Genomic DNA, 18,421 nt, shown 5'->3' with positions numbered 1-18,421 from the left:
TAAACATAGGCAAATTCGCTGTAACATTCTCATTCACCAAAACGCGGGCTAACGCAACCTTAGGCACAATTCACCGGACAGAACTGTTGCTTGGAAAACATAAATGAAATTCTACATACATTGGTACGACACAAGAATTCTTCAACACCGGCAAAATATTTCGGCACATGAGAATCATATACGATGAAGAAAACATATACTAGATGACAGACGCTATGCAAATTAAAATAGAACAATGCCAGTAACAGAGGGACTTAATATATTTGTGATAGAGGTGAGTAACTCATCAGATACAATGGTCAATGCGCAACCTTAAGCCTGTTTGGGGAACTAGATACGAAAAAGCTACTAAAGTAGATTCACATCAAGCGTGCATCTGATGTCTAGGAAAGTCCCTTACGACACTCCTGATTGGTTGTTGATATATATATATATATATATATATATATATCATATATATATATATATATATATATATATATATATTATATTTATGAAAGGAAGATGCTGCCATTGACAATTTGGTATTAATTATTAATTTCCTTCATTTCTCTCTCTCTCTCTCTCTCTCTCTCTCTCTCTCTCTCTCTCTCTCTCTCACACACACACACACACACACATTCACAGACAGAAGCTGAGAGGCCATCCAAGACAGCTCTCACCCGAAGCATTACAGTCAATAATTTCCTCCCATTAGAAGCAGAAAGCTCATCATGGGAGCAGGAATGTTCCGGGAAAATGAAACGGTAACGACGTGTAAGGCTCAAGGACAAATCCTAATTAGCAGTTTTAAGAGGTTCTTCCCTTCCACATCTTGCAGGATTTCATCTGCAATAAACCAGCGAACTCTGAGGACTATCATTTCCAGTTAGTGGAATTAAAGTTTCAGATTCCTCACCCAAGTGAATGCAAGTCATTTGGTTTATTCTTTGCATTCAGATGTCGAAAGTATATTTGTTTGTTTGTTCGTATGGTGTTTTTACGTTGCATGGAACCAGTGGTTATTCAGCAACGGGACCAACGGCTTTACGTGACTTCCGAACCACGTCGAGAGTGAACTTCTATCACCAGAAATACACATCTCTCACTCCTCTATGAAAGTATATTTGGAAAGCTGCTTATGCAGTTAATGCTGTGTAAATGGAACCTCAAACGTTCAGGCAATTCTATTGCAATTCGTATTGTATTTTAGTATTTCATTTAAATTTTTATCAACTTGTTTATTCATTCGTTCATTTAACTTTGTCTTATTTCGAACCTGGCCTCTTCTTTCTGTATTTCATATTGCCTTCTCTTTACTTCTTTCGAATCAACACCATATTCATTGGAAGCTTGTAACTGAATTTAATAGGATTCATCATCTAATAATAATAATAATAATAATAATAATAATAATAATAATAATAATAATAATAATAAAATAATAATAATAATAATAATAATAATATTTTGGTAGAAGACCCTCTTTTAGGCAAATACTGTTAAAAAGGATGGCAGAATTAAGTGAGTTGATTTTATATATTGTTTTTTCTATTTTCCTTACAATTCGCTTCTCAGGCTCAGCGATGTTTCTGAGTAACTGGCCAATATTCATATTGGGAATTTTCAAAAGGACGGCGTAGCAATGGGTTCCCCCCTTGGGGTTCTTTTTGCAAACGCATACATGGCACACACAGAAGAGGTCACTTTTTGAAAAGAACACCCAAAACCCGAATCTATGGGAGATATATTGATGATATCTTTATCACAACAAAGGGCGAAAATGACATAGATGAATTAGTGAATAAACTCCGAGCAAATTCTACATTAAATTTTACGGTAGAAAAAAGTGATGAGAAGATGCTCCCCCTCTTGGACGTACTTGTGACCCAGAAAAATAACAAATACAATACCACCGTATACACTAAAAAGACATGCTGGGAGATGCTTAAATGCTAGAGGAGAATGCCCTGATGCATATAAACGGTCTGTGGTAAATGCATACTTAAAACGTGCCTTAACACACTGTTCGACGTGGAAAGCGACGAACGAAGAAATTAACAGAGTTCAACAGCTGCTCACAAATAACGGCTACCCAGATGACATGATCCAGCAAGTTGTCAAAAAGAGATTAGAGGCTTTCCATAACCCGACCCCGAGGGACAACACACAAGACAAAGACAAAGAAATAGTGATATACCATCAGATATTATACAACAAACACCACGAAGACGAAAGGAAAGCCCTCCTTGGTATACTGCGAAGAGGAACCACCCCCCTAGCACCATATAACAAAATAACAGCAAGAATTTACTGCAAGCCAAACCTTACGGCCTCACTGGTAATGAAAAATAGTACGGCTCCACCGACGGAGAAAGAGGTTGAATCTGATATAGTATACAAGTTTGTCTGTGCTGACGAGCAATGTCAGTCCCCCCAAAAAATGCTATATCGGACACACAACCACTACACTCAAACGTCGCATGCTGGCCCACAGAAACCAAGGTGCTATTCACCAGCACTTTGTGGATACCCACAATAAAAAACCATCCTTACAAGAACTTCTCACAAACACCAAAATAATACACAAGGAAGGCAGCTACAATCGTTTATTGATATCAGAAGCTGTCAGTATCGCCATGCAACGCCCAAACCTTTACATCCAACGCGAGGCAGACCGATCTTTGCCCTCGTGTAGGAGGGCAGCCCTTCAACCGCGTGGAACAAGACCACCACCACACGCGGACAGGAGCTCACACTGACATTTTGTTAATTAAACATATATGTTAAATTAATATATTTATGTAAAATGTGTATATAATAACTTACTTTCAACTTTTGATATAATTTCTGTTAACATATTTATTTATTGTCTTATTTTATGTTTCACTATAGTCTTTTGTAAATATTTAAAACTAGGTATCTGGCAATTGTACTACCTTTCCGTCCTCATGACGTCACAAAACGCATGTAGGCTCATATTTGTATCATTTTTTACGGGCTGCTCTGTGAGCAAGAGCCCGTGCTGACACAAGGTCAGCTAAATCAAAAACAACATATTTGTATCAGTACGCTTGATAACGTCAATACGTATAGGTTGACGAAACAGCTGTCGCGTTTTTGTAAAAATACTGGAGTAAATGGAAGAACCCCATTATGTGTCCATTAGTAACCTGAACAATGAAGTGAAGAAAATAATTAGAAAATATGAATCAATTTCAAAAAAGCTGGTAAACAGTGAAAAAGCCATTCTATTCAATGCAATGTTGTATCCGTGAAAAATTGTGCCCTAGAAGTATTAATATATATATATATATATAATTATATATATATATATATAGATATATATATATATATATATATATATATATAGAGTCGTTTTATAAGATCATAATTTAACTGAAGCTTCGTTGCAAATTTGCGATACATAAAACATCCGTTAATTAGAAGACAAGAACAATTTTCAAAGTAGATTTTTGTTTTCTTGTTCAGTATTGCTGCACAATGGGGTTGAATCAGACCTTTACTGTGTATGATGTTAGTTCAAGGTAGAATTTATATATGTACTTAGATGTACTCTTGTTTTTCTTGTACTTTACGATATCTTCGGAACTGAAATCGGACAAAGCTACTTTATAAGATATTGGATCAAGGTAGGATTTACCAATGTACTTTGAATAAGTTCTACAAGAGATAGAATGCACTACATCTCTTGTATTATATGTTTAATCTTTGTTCTTTCACGAGATATCATTCAGTAGAACAACACAATAACCACGTCACCTCAGTGACAAACAAAAAATCTTTATAATAAAAACAAAGACTTTATAAAAAAAAAATTACCCCAACTAGCTGAAATCTCTCATAATTGGAAGTTTCCCCCAAAAGTAATTGTTTAAAGATAAATATTGATCTCTTTCCCCCTTTCTCGCTTCCTTCTGCGAGACAATTTCGTGGTCATAAATCACGACAGATGACACTTCATTATTATGAAAACAATTTTGTCTCCCAATTTTGGGTTCCTCCCAAGGACAGTCTGGTATAGCAGATAAGGGAAATGACTTCATTTTGCTCTCTCCTTGCTGGGAATGTTTGGTGTTATATATATATATATATATATATATATATATATATATATATATATATATATGTATATATATATGTATAGTATATATATATATATATATATATATATATATATATATATATATATATACGTATATAATATATATATATATATATATATATATATATATATATATATATATATATATATATATATATATATCTTTGAAAATCTCTCACAATTTTTGCACTTTAAATGGAAAGGGTCTTCATATATCATCAACTCCTCACACACCCCACTCCCCATCCTACCCCCCCAACCAGCAGCGCCCCCACCCCCGCCCCATTCACACACACACACACATACACGCACCAAGGCAACAAAAGCATCATTCCTCTCCTTATCTCGCTCACTCTCTCCTCCAAAACACTTTTGGGATATTGACCACCTTCCTTTCTAATAACTCTTTCTCTCCATCTGTGGCGAAGAGACTGCCATCACGAAGCTGGGAGCGTCCCATAAATTTCGATTAAGCCCTGCCACGATTTTTAGGGACGTTCTCTCCCGCGCGCGCGCACGGTCGCGAGCGCTTTCCTCCGATGGGGAAGGAAAGCAACAATAAGAAACGGAAGAGATGTATTTATGGAAGCAGCGAGTCACGATTTTCACTGAGGAATTTAGACTGCTATCGTCAGTTTTACTTTGAATTTGCTGGTGGTTCTTGAAGGCTGGATGTAAATTGTTTTACTTAACCAAATATCAAGTTTTGAATAGAATTACTTTTGAAAAACAAAAAGAATTATATTCATATTCACCCTTTTCCCCCTTAAATTTATTGGTGATTCTGGAAGACAAGATACGAATAGTTTAACTTAACAAAGGATAAGTTTTTGAGTAGACTAACTTTTAAAAAGATGGTAAGATATATATTCATATCCTTCTCTTATTACCTTACATTTACTGGAAGGTATTGACGACTAGATGCGAATAGTTTTTCTAATGAAGTATAAATTTGCGAACAGATTCTCTTTCCAAAAGACGATAAGAAATATATATATATATAATATATATATATATATATATATAATATATATCTAAATATATATATATATATATATATATATATTTATATATTATATATTATATAATATATATCTATATATATATATAATAGAGAGAGAGAGAGAGAAGAGAGAGAGAGAGAGAGAGAGAGAGAGAGAGAGAGACGGTTGTAACAATGGCAAATTTTCTGGCGAGTCATGAAGACTAGATGGAAAATGTTTTACTTAACCAAGGATAGATTTTTGAATAGAATTACTTTTAAAGATATAACAAGAAATGTATTTTAGACGGCTGTAAGAATGGCTAGTTTTCTGGGGAAAATACAGAATTTACTATTTAACGTTTATACCAAAACAAATGGTTGGGAATGTGATAGATAGATAGACAAGTAGATGAATAGATAGATGGACGAATAAATAGATATAAAGTAACCAGAATAGATAGATAGAAGGTAAGAAGATGAACAGATAGGGAGGTAAAATGATAGAAAGTAGACTGACAGATAGACAGTTATAAATGAAGTTGCAAACAAAAGAACTGATTATGTTCTTTCATTCTTTCATTCGTTGCGAAATCTTGAGCGAATTTCTTCCACTCAAATGCAAAGATTTCTAAAATCCGCAAAAATTAATTTCCTCCGGAAGAAACCATGTTGAAAAATATATCTCCCCTTTTTCAAATTTTATTCTGCTTCGCGAATTTCCAATGAGTTTTGCCCTGACCTCCTTTAGAACTTCTCGTGGAAGAATGCAGTGGGACTCGTGGTCATCTATCAAGTTGTATTAATGTTATTAATGAGAATGACAATGAATAATATATTGCTAAATTAAATCTTGCACGCTTCCCTATTCTATATTGAAACTATATTTTTAGTTATTAATGAAGAAGGCACAGAGAATGATATATTGCTAAAAGACTTCACGCTTACTCTATTCTATAATCTCGACCATAGACTCTTCTTGACTCCATATTTCTCCTTGCCACTGAGTCGTCTGTATTTTCGTTGCCTTTGTAAAAATCGAGACAGAATCCTTCCTGCTCTCGCACCCCCTCACCCCAACATCCCTGTTCTTTCCAGGCAACAAAGGACTTCCTTAGTTGACTTTTCCTTACAAAAGGAACCATCCTGAGCAGACAGGATCGAGAAACTTGGAAATCCAGTGACAGTTTTCTTCTAACTTGTTTACCTAAAGTCATCAGGCAAGAAGATCAAAACAAAACATTATTGAAAGGTTCGGTAATTCATTGTTAATCATTACTTATTCGTTCGGCTAATAATAGAGAGAGAGAGAGAGAGATGAGAGAGAGAGAGAGAGGAAAAGGGTGTAGTTAATGGCATTTATGAAAGTACTCATACTCGTATTCTTGATATGTTTTTAGATGGCCATACAATAAACTACTTTAATTATATATATATATATATATATATATATATATATATCATATATATATATAATATATATATATATATATATATATATATATATATATATACAGGGTGGGGCAGAACCAATGAGCAGTTTTACAAGAGTCAATGCTCGAGGGGAGCATATTTTGAGAACAATCAATCTGTGATTGCAACGCAGAGAGCTTTTCGGCAACGGTTCAATATTCCACGCAACAATGCTGTTCCTCAGGCGAACACAATTCGGTCCTGGGTTAGGCATTTGGAGGCAACTGGTAGCCACAATAAGAACAGATATACAGGGCCGACGCAGGTCCATCAGAACACCAGAAAATGTCGAGAGGGTGAGAGCAGCAATCATCCAGTCGCCAAGACGTTCTGCACGAAGGCATGCTGTAGCTTTGCAAATCTCCTCACGCAGTTTGAGGAGGATTCTGCATACGGATTTGAATATCTATCCTTACAAAATGATGATGGCTCAAGAACTGAACCAAGCAGACTTTGCCAATCGCCAAAATCTGTGTGAGAACATTGAAAAGATTGTTCCCGAGGCAGCGTTCTTCAGTAGTGATGAAGCACATTTTCACCTCTGAGGGGCTGTAAATAAGCAAAATTTCCGCTATTGGGCTGAACATAACCCCCAAATCATCCAGGAAAGACTGCTACATTCCCCTAAGCTTACGGTTTGGTGTGCAATCTCAAAATTTGGAGTGATAGGCCCATACTTCTTTGCGGAGGATGGTGACCGTGACCGTGAATGCCGAACGCTATGTTGCAATGTTGCAAAATTTCATGCAACCTAGAATGGAAGAGATTATTGAAAATGAAGGCTTGGGGGACATGTGGTTTCAGCAGGATGGGGCTACAGCTCACACAGCCCGAATTTCACTCAATGTTTTGAGAAACATGTTTCTTGGACGCCTGGTGTCTCTAAGGAGTGATTTAGGATGGCCTGCGCGGTCACCTGATTTGAGCGTTTGCGACTTCTTTCTTTGGGGACATCTGAAAGAAAGGGTTCAAAAGTCGCCCTCACACCCTACCACAGCTAAGGGAGCGGATTATTGAAAAAGTTAACGCCATACCCCGCAGTATGTGTGAACGTGCTGTTAGAAAACTTCAGAGAACGACTCAACCGTGTGTTGCAGCTAACGGCCGCCATCTTGCTGACATATTTTCAGAACATAAGGATTGTAAATGGTATGTTAGCTAACCTCGAGAATAATACACTTTCTTCTCTATGTACCTCCATTACTTTGTTATATCTCCTCAAAATGCTCAATTGGTTCTGCCCCACCCTGTATATATATATATATATATTATATATATATATATATATATATATATATATATATATAGTATATATATATATATATATATATATATATATATATATATATATATATATATATATATATATATATATATATATATATATATATATATATATTATATATGTGTGTGTGTGTGCATATAACAAATTCAGAAAGCATGATCACTGGCTACTATCTTATTTCTCGTGGAATAATCTGCTGAAGTACTTCAGTGGGTTTTAAACTGAGAAGAGCCAATAAGTTACTACTGCTTATAATAATAATAATTTCCCTTTCCAGAAGAACTGGAAAGGGAAATGTCACACGGCAACGAATTACACGAAGACGAACTGAGAGACGATGCCACAGAAGACGACAGGGAGGATGAGGTATCAAACAACGACACACGAAGAAACACCGAAGAAACAGAGAGGACGGAATGGGTAGAAAAGATTAGACAATGGATGGAGCCAGATACAGAGAGAACAAAGATCCCCTCCATGAAAGCCTACAACACCAAGAAATTAAGGGAGAAAACAAGTGAGGTCAATGAAATAATGGGCCTAATACACACCACCAGTATCACAGAAACAAATAACTTGACATATGCAGGAGCAAGATTAGTAGCAGAACTGATGGGATTGCGAACACCAACACCACCCAGCACAACCAACCCAACAGAAACCAAAACAGCAACCTCCTTGGAAAAGGCGCCTGGAAAAGCAAATCATGGTGATGAGATCTGACTTGAGTAAACTGAAAGAGATGGCAGAAAAACGTTAAGAAGCAAGAAAACAAGGGAGGAACTCAACGAGAAATACAAAGTACAAGAGAGGGGACTAAACAACACAATAGAAGATGTAAAACAGAGGCTTAAGGCCAAAGCACACAAGATCCAACGGTACATGAACAGGAATAAGGGATACCAACAGAACAAACTATTCGGAACCAACCAGAAAAGACTATACAGCCAACTAAGAGGGGAAGACAACCACCCAGAAATTCCTGAAGCCGAACCAAGTAAGAGACTCTGGGAAAAACATATGGAGCAATCCAGTATCACACAACAAACATGCAACATGGCTCCAGGAAGTCAAGGAAGAAGAAACAGGGAGAATAAAACACAGATTCCACAGACATCACGACAGACACAGCCAGACAACCAACTAAAGAAAATGCCAAACTGGAAAGCCCCAGGTCCCGATGAAGTCCATGGATACTGGCTCAAAAACGTTTAAGGCCCTACACCCACGAATAGCAGAACAACTCCAGCATTGTATCTCAAATCACCAAGCATTTTCCAAATGGATGACCACAGGAAGAAACATCCTTAGTACAAAAAGACAAGAGTAAGGGAAAATATAGCCTGTAACTACAGGCCTATCACCTGCCTACCAATAATGTGGAAGTTACTAACAGGTATCATCAGTGAAAGGCTATACAACTACCTAGAGGAGACAAACACCATCCCCCACCAACAGAAAGGATGCAGAAGGAAGTGTAGGGGCACAAAAGACCAGCTCCTGATAGACAAAATGGTAATGAAGAACAGTAGGAGAAGGAAAACAAAACCAACCTAAGCATGGCATGGATAGACTATAGAAAGCCTTCGACATGATACCACACACATGGCTAATAGAATGCCTGAAAATATATGGGGCAGAGGAAAATACCATCAGCTTCCTCAAAAATACAATGCGCAACTGGAATACAATACTTACAAGCTCTGGAATAAGACTAGCAGAGGTTAATATCAGGAGAGGGATCTTCCAGGGCGACTCACTCTCCCCACTACTCTTCGTAGTAGCCATGATTCCCATGACAAAAGTACTACAGAAGATGGATGCCGGGTACCAACTCAAGAAAAGAGGCAACAAAATCAACCATCTGATGTTCATGGACGACATCAAGCTGTATGGTAAGAGCATCTAGGAAATAGATACCCTAATCCAGACTGTAAGGATTGTATCTGGGGACATCAGGATGGAGTTTGGAATAGAAAAATGCGCCTTAGTCAACATACAAAAAGGCAAAGTAACGAGAACTGAAGGGATAAAGCTACCAGATGGGAGCAGCATCAAACACATAGATGAGACAGGATACAAATACCTGGGAATAATGGAAGGAGGAGATATAAAACACCAAGAAATGAAGGACACGATCAGGAAAAAATATATGCAGAGACTCAAGGCGATACTCAAGTCAAAACTCAATGGAGGAAATATGATAAAAGCCATAAACACATGGGCAGTGCCAGTAATCAGATACAGCGCAGGAATAGTCGAAAGGACGAAGGCAGAACTCCGCAGCATAGATCAGAAAACCAGGAAACAAATGACAATACACAAATCACTACACCCAAGAGCAAATACGGACAGACTATACATAACACGAAAGGAAGGAGGGAGAGGACTACTAAGTATAGAGGACTGCGTCAACATCGAAAACAGAGCACTGATGCAATATCTGAAAACCAGTGAAGACGAGTGGCTAAAGAGTGCATGGGAAGAAGGACTAATAAAAGTAGACGAAGACCCAGAAATATACAGACAGGAGAAAGACAGACAGAACAGAGGACTGGTACAACAAACCAATGCACGGACAATACATGAGACAGACTAAAGAACTAGCCAGCGATGACAATTGGCAATGGCTACAGAGGGGAGAGCTAAAGAAGGAAACTGAAGGAATGATAACAGCGGCACAAGATCAGGTCCTAAGAACCAGATATGTTCAAAGTACGATAGACGGAAATAACATCTCTCCCATATGTAGGAAGTGCAATACGAAAAATGAAACCATAAACCACATAGCAAGTGAATGCCCGGCACTTGCACAGAACCAGTACAAAAAGAGGCATGATTCAGTGGCAAAAGCCCTCCACTGGAGCCTGTGCAAGAAACATCAGCTACCTTGCAGTAATAAGTGGTACGAGCACCAACCTGAAGGAGTGATAGAAAACAATCAGGCAAAGATCCTCTGGGACTATGGTATCAGGACGGATAGGGTGATACGTGCAAACAGACCAGACGTGACGTTGATTGACAAAGTCAAGAAGAAAGTATCAATCATTGATGTCGCAATACCATGGGACACCAGAGTTGAAGAGAAAGAGAGGGAAAAAATGGATAAGTATCAAGATCTGAAAATAGAAATAAGAAGGATATGGGATATGCCAGTGGAAATTGTACCCATAATCATAGGAGCACTAGGCACGATCCCAAGATCCCTGAAAAGGAATCTAGAAAAACTAGAGGCTGAAGTAGCTCCAGGACTCATGCAGAAGAGTGTGATCCTAGAAACGGCACACATAGTAAGAAAAGTGATGGACTCCTAAGGAGGCAGGATGCAACCCGGAACCCCACACTATAAATACCACCCAGTCGAATTGGAGGACTGTGATAGAGCAAAAAAAAAAAAAAAAAAAAATAAAAAAAAATAATAATAATAATAATAATGGGAAAACATATGGAGCAATCCGGTATCACACAACAAACATGCAACATGGCTCCAGGAAGTCAAGGAAGAAGAAACAGGGAGAATAAAACATAGATTCACAGAGATCACGACACACACAATCAGACACCAACTAAAGAAAATGCCAAACTGGAAAGCCCCAGGTCCCGATGAAGTCCATGGGTACTGGCTCAAAAACTTCAAGGCCCTACACCCACGAATAGCAGAACAACTCCAGCATTGTATCTCAAATCACCATGCACCCAAATGGATGACCACGGGAAGAACATCCTTAGTACAAAAAGACAAGAGTAAGGGAAATATAGCCAGTAACTACAGGCCTATCACCTGCCTACCAGTAATGTGGAAGTTACTAACAGGTATCATCAGTGAAAGGCTATACAACTACCTAGAGGAGACAAACACCATCCCCCACCAACAGAAAGGCTGCAGAAGGAAGTGTAGGGGCACAAAAGACCAGCTCCTGATAGACAAAATGGTAATGAAGAACAGTAGGAGAAGGAAAAACCAACCTAAGCATGGCATGGATAGACTATAAGAAAGCCTTCGACATGATACCACACACATGCTAATAGAATGCCTGAAAATATATGGGGCAGAGGAAAATACCGCCATCTCCTCAAAAAATACAATGCGCAACTGGAATACAATACTTACAAGCTCTGGAATAAGACTAGCAGAGGTTAATATCAGGAGAGGGATCTTCCAGGGCGACTCACTGTCCCCACTACTCTTCGTAGTAGCCATGATTCCCATGACAAAAGTACTGCAGAAGATGGATGCCGGGTACCAACTCAAGAAAAGAGGCAACAGAATCAACCATCTGATGTTCATAGACGACATCAAGCTGTATGGTAAGAGCATCAAGGAAATAGATACCCTAATCCAGACTGTAAGGATTGTATCTGGGGACATCAGGATGGAGTTTGGAATAGAAAAATGCGCCTTAGTCAACATACAAAAAGGCAAAGTAACGAGAACTGAAGGGGTAAAGCTACCAGATGGGAGCAACATCAAACAAATAGATGAGACAGGATACAAATACCTGGGAATAATGGAAGGAGGAGATATAAAACACCAAGAGATGAAGGATACGATCAGGAAAGAATATATGCAGAGACTCAAGGCGATACTCAAGTCAAAACTCAATGGAGGAAATATGATAAAAGCCATAAAAAACATGGGGCAGTGCAGTAATCAGATACAGTGCAGGAATAGTGGAATGGACGAAGGCAGAACTCCGCAGCATAGATCAGAAAACCAGGAAACATATGACAATACACAAAGCACTACACCCAAGAGCAAATACGGACAGACTATATATAACACGAAAGGAAGGAGGTGAGAGGACTACTAAGTATAGAGGACTGCGTCACACCGAGAACAGATCACTGGGGCAATATCTGAAAACCAGTGAAGACGAGTGGCTAAAGAGTGCATGGGAAGAAGGACTAATAAAAGTAGACGAAGACCCAGAAATATACAGAGACAGGAGAAAGACAGACAGAACAGAGGACTGGTACAACAAACCAATGCACGGACAATACATGAGACAGACTAAAGAACTAGCCAGCGATGACAATTGGCAATGGCTACAGAGGGGAGAGCTAAAGAAGGAAACTGAAGGAATGATAACAGCGGCACAAGATCAGGCCCTAAGAACCAGATATGTTTAAAGAACGATAGACGGAAATAACATCTCTCCCATATGTAGGAAGTGCAATACGAAAAATGAAACCATAAACCACATAGCAAGCGAATGCCCGGCACTTGCACAGAACCAGTACAAAAAGAGGCATGATTCAGTGGCAAAAGCCCTCCACTGGAGCCTGTGCAAGAAACATCAGCTACCTTGCAGTAATAAGTGGTACGAGCACCAACCTGTAGGAGTGATAGAAAACGATCAGGCAAAGATCCTCTGGGACAATGGTATCAGAACGGATAGGGTGATACGTGCAAACAGACCAGACGTGACGTTGATTGACAAAGTCAAGAAGAAAGTATCACTCATTGATGTCGCAATACCATGGGACACCAGAGTTGAAGAGAAAGAGAGGGAAAAAATGGATAAGTATCAAGATCTGAAAATAGAAATAAGAAGGATATGGGAAATTGTACCCATAATCATAGGAGCACTAGGCACGATCCCAAGATCCCTGAAAAGGAATCTAGAAAAACTAGAGGCTGAAGTAGCTCCAGGACTCATGCAGAAGAGTGTGATCCTAGAAACGGCACACATAGTAAGAAAAGTGATGGACTCCTAAGGAGGCAGGATGCAACCCGGAACCCCACACTATAAATACCACCCAGTCGAATTGGAGGACTGTGATAGAGCAAAAAAAAAAAAAAAAAAAAAAAAAAATAATAATGATAATGAACCAAACAAAAACTTCTTTCAGTTTTCTTCTGAAGATTGAAAAAGAAACCCACAAAATCACTTTGTAACTTGTTTACTTCTAAGTATTTACATTTAGTTTTACTCCACACTCGAGTACTTTCAGGCCCTTCTGTGGCCCATTCTCAAGAGATGTTTGGGATGTTAGCCTGGGTCAAGGCCCAGCAGTCTTCTGGAACTTCTTCTCGTTGAGCTGTCATTTATGTGATGGCTGTTCTGGTTTTCTTGAGAGTTGCCAATCCCCTCTTGTCGCTCTGATATCCTGAGCTGATGGTCAATGGGATTCACCCTTGTGGTAAGGGTGTGGTCACCAAAAGTCTGTTGGGCAGGAAACCTAATCTCCAGGTGAGCAGGGTCAATCTTAGCTTCTTTTAATATCAAAGCTCGGCTTATGGGATCTTCTGAGGTAAAACCTTTGTTTCCTTCAATTACTTTGATACAAATCGTAACATGGTCAACATTAAAAATAAGTTTGAGAGTTTATTCAGTAATTTGGTTTGGATAAAATTTAGCAATATGGATAATATAAAGAATATCTCAAGTAGATTATTGAATAGGGATGAAACAGCAGCACTAGGGCTAGGATTAAATTTTTGTGCACGGACTACAAACAATATTAACATAGAATTCAACAGCAAGATTAACTACCTTAATGTTGAACATCACAATGATTTAGCTCCTTTTCTCAGAGGAGTGATGATAGGGAGTAATGAAAGCAAACTTGGAGATATCTTGCCAAGGAGATTTAGTATCGCTCTGAAGGGATTAAAAAGCAACAAAGATATTAGAATTATGAAAGCTGACAAAGGGGGTAGTATTGTCATCATGAATTGCTCAGAATATAGGGTTAAAATGTACAGGCTACTAGATGATGAAACCACTTATGCTAAAATAGAGAATCCTCCAACAATCCAAAAGCTTCAGAATACCTTTAATCAGAATGTGAAGAAAATAATCAGTTAGACTAGCAGTAATGGGTAAGGACTGGCTAATGCAATAAATTATTCTCAAGTAAATTACCTGAACTTGCATATATATATGGCAGCCCCAAAATACACAAGGAGGGCTGCCCACTACGCCCTATTGTTTCTAGTAGGAAATCTCCTAACAAAAACTTAGCTGTGTGGTTAGCTGGAGAACTAGGAATATACTTAGGTATATTTTCAGAATCCCATATTAAACATTCAGTAGATTTCATAGACAAAATTAAGAAAAAGAATATAAAGTGACACATGGTTAGTTTTGAATTGTAGCATTATTCACCAATGTCCCCTTAGATAAAGTATTAGAATTCCTTCAGACTAAACATAATGAGGGTATTTTCAATCCAAACATCGAAATAGGCGTCTTCCTTGAGTTGATCAAATTGTGTGTCAGTGATACTTATTTCACGTTTGAGAGACAAATTTACAAACAGAAATATGGAGTAGCTCTGGGGTCCTCATTATCACCTATACTCTGTAACATCTATATGGCATATTTCGAAACTAATCTAGTTCCTAATGTGAATGTCCCTAACTTAAAACTGCAAGGATGGTGGAGATACGTGGATGATATTTTTGCTATTCTGCAAGGGGATGGAAATCAAATAGAAACTTTTCTAGATGAGCTCAATAAGTTTGATAACAATATCCAGTTCACTTTAGAGAAAAGTAACAATAATAAACTGCCCTTTTAGACATACTCATAGAAAAGAAAAGAAACAGGATATGAATTCAGCACATGTAGAAAGCCCACACATACAAACTCATATATTCATTTCTTCTCTTTTCATAGTCATGATATAAAAATAGGGGTTCTAACAGGTTTATTTCTTAGGGCAATGAGAACGTGTGACCCTTGCAAGATAGAGCAAGAAATAAATTACATCGATAAAAGCTTCGATGCCTTAGCATACCCGGAATGGTTCAGAAAAAGGGCACTCAACAAAGCTAGAAAAATATTTTACAGAGCGAATGTAGAGAGTACATGGAATAAAGAAAACAAGAAAATAGTTGCCCTCCCTTTTATGCCTAAAATGAAAGAAATCACTTCAAAAATGAAAGAAAGTCAATATAAATTTGTATATACCTTTGATAATACCGTAAAAAACAAAGTATGTAAAATAAATTGGAAGGAGAAGACAGTAATACAGATGATGTAGCGGGGGTATACATAATCAATTGCAATAATTGTGGAGACATATGTGGGGGAATCAGGTAGGGGAATAAGGACTAGAGTCCAAGAACATAGAAGGGCAGTACAGCTTAACTCTCAGGGGAGTGCTATAGCTAGCCATTGTTGGGAAAATGACCATAGGATGGATTTCAAAAACAGTAGGCTTATATACAAAAGCAACAAAATTAGTCACAGGAGGGTAGTAGAAGGTGCACTTATCAGAGAGATTAAAGTAATTGAAGGAAACAAAGGTTTTACCTCAGAAGATCCCATAAGCCGAGCTTTGATATTAAAAGAAGCTAAGATTGACCCTGCTCACCTGGAGATTAGGTTTCCTGCCCAACAGACTTTTGGTGACCACACCCTTACCACAAGGGTGAATCCCATTGACCATCAGCTCAGGATATCAGAGCGACAAGAGGGGATTGGCAACTCTCAAGAAAACCAGAACAGCCATCACATTAAAATGACCAGCCTCAACGAGAAGGTTACCAGAAGACTACTGGGCCTTGACCCAGGCTAACATCCCAAACATCTCTTGAGAATGGGCCACAGAAGGGCCTGAAAGTACTCGAGTGTGGAGTAAAACTAAATGTAGATACTTAGAAGTAAACAAGTTACATAGTGATTTTGTAGGTTTCTTTTTCTAAATAATAATAATAATAATAATAATAATAATAATAATAATAATATAATAATAATAATAATAATAATAATAATAATAATAATAATATAAACCACGTAGTCGAATAGGATGAGTGTGATAGACTAAAAATATTAATAATAATAATAAAATAAAATGTATTATATTTAAAAATATGAGATGGAATTTGAAAAGTCAGTGCAGGAATTATGAGGTTATTTCGAAAGAGCCCTCTCTAAAAAATAGCAATCTAGTATTAGTTTATGAAGTATTCACCGTATATTGCAACTAAACGATTTACTGGCACAGAAGCTGATTTGCAGCTACCAGATTGCGGAATACTTTTGAATATATATATATATATATATATATATATATATATATATATATATATATATATATATATATATATATATATATATATATATATATATATATATATATATATATATATGTATATGTATATATATATATATATATATATATATATATATATATATATATATATATATATATATATATATATATATATATATATATATACACACACACACACACACACACACACATATATATATATATATATATATATATATATATTTTCTTTTGCAAGGATGTGATGATAAAAAACGTTTTACTGGTTAAATCTTTACTTGATGATAAAATGGCATATAAAATTAGGTCAAATTGTATATATATATATATATATATATATATATATATTATATATATATATATATATATATGTATTATTTCTTTCGCAAGGATGTGAAGATAAATAAAGTTAAATCGGGTTAAATCGTTACGTGATGATAAAATAGCATATAAAATTAGGTCAAATTGTTTGTCAGAATACACCGAATGACTTGGACTGTACAAAATAAAAATAATGAATAGGAAATGAAAGCGACTATAAACAAATATTAGGAAACGGGAAATAAAGTAAAACTAAGAAATAAGAAAGTATTAAAGAAAAGAAAACGGAATTCTTTCTGTTTGTAGTCGGGCAACTCCGAAACTCCTAGACTACTACCTAGTTTAAGCCGGAACTCGGAATGACCGCGTTCATTTCCCGCGTTCATTTCCCAGAATGGATCCCGGCCTGAAAAGTAACCTCGGGTGCATTTCCTGGGAATCCATTACAGAGCTCTCTTACTTGATTTTCCTCCTGTTGATGTTGCGAAAGGAGAGAGCACAGCTTCGGGGCAGATGCTCAAGGTATGGACCGAGTGTGGAGGTGTACGACTGGAATCGTCGTTTTCGATTGAGAAGTTGGGGAAATTAGATGAATACACGAAGTAGGGTAGGAAATCAAGACGACTGTAGTGGGTTTAATTACATAGGACTGAAATCGTTAGTTAATGTGTTGTCCTCGAAATGAAAATCGGGGAAAATTTGAAAATACACAAATAGTCAAATAATTCCTGCATTGACTTTGGTTCAAACTGCGTCTCTTATTTCTAAATATAATACATTATTATTATTATTATAATTATCATTATTCTTTTTTTGTTTTGTTTTTGGTCTATCACAGTCCTCCAATTCGACTGGGTGTTATAATGTAGTGTGGGGTTCCGGGTTGCATCCTGCCCCCTTAGGAGTCCACCACTTTTCTGACTATGTGCGACGATTCTAGGATCACACTCTTCTGCATGAGTCCTGGAGTTACTTCAGCCTCTAGTTTTTCTAGATTCCTTTTCAGGGATCTTGGGATCGTACCTAGTGTTCCTATGATTATCGATACAATTTCCACTGGCATATCCCGTATCCTTCTTCTTCTTCTTCTTCTTCTTCTTCTTCTTCTTCTTCTTCTTCTTCTTCTTATTATTGATTATTATTATTATTATTATTATTATTATTAGTTATTTATTATTTTATTCTCATTCATTATTATTCTTATTATGTAATTTACTGTAATGGGTTAAAG

This window comes from Macrobrachium nipponense, chromosome 9 (genome assembly GCF_015104395.2).
Source record: "Macrobrachium nipponense isolate FS-2020 chromosome 9, ASM1510439v2, whole genome shotgun sequence".
Lineage (NCBI taxonomy): Eukaryota > Metazoa > Arthropoda > Malacostraca > Decapoda > Palaemonidae > Macrobrachium > Macrobrachium nipponense.
This window is presented reverse-complemented; position numbering follows the sequence as displayed.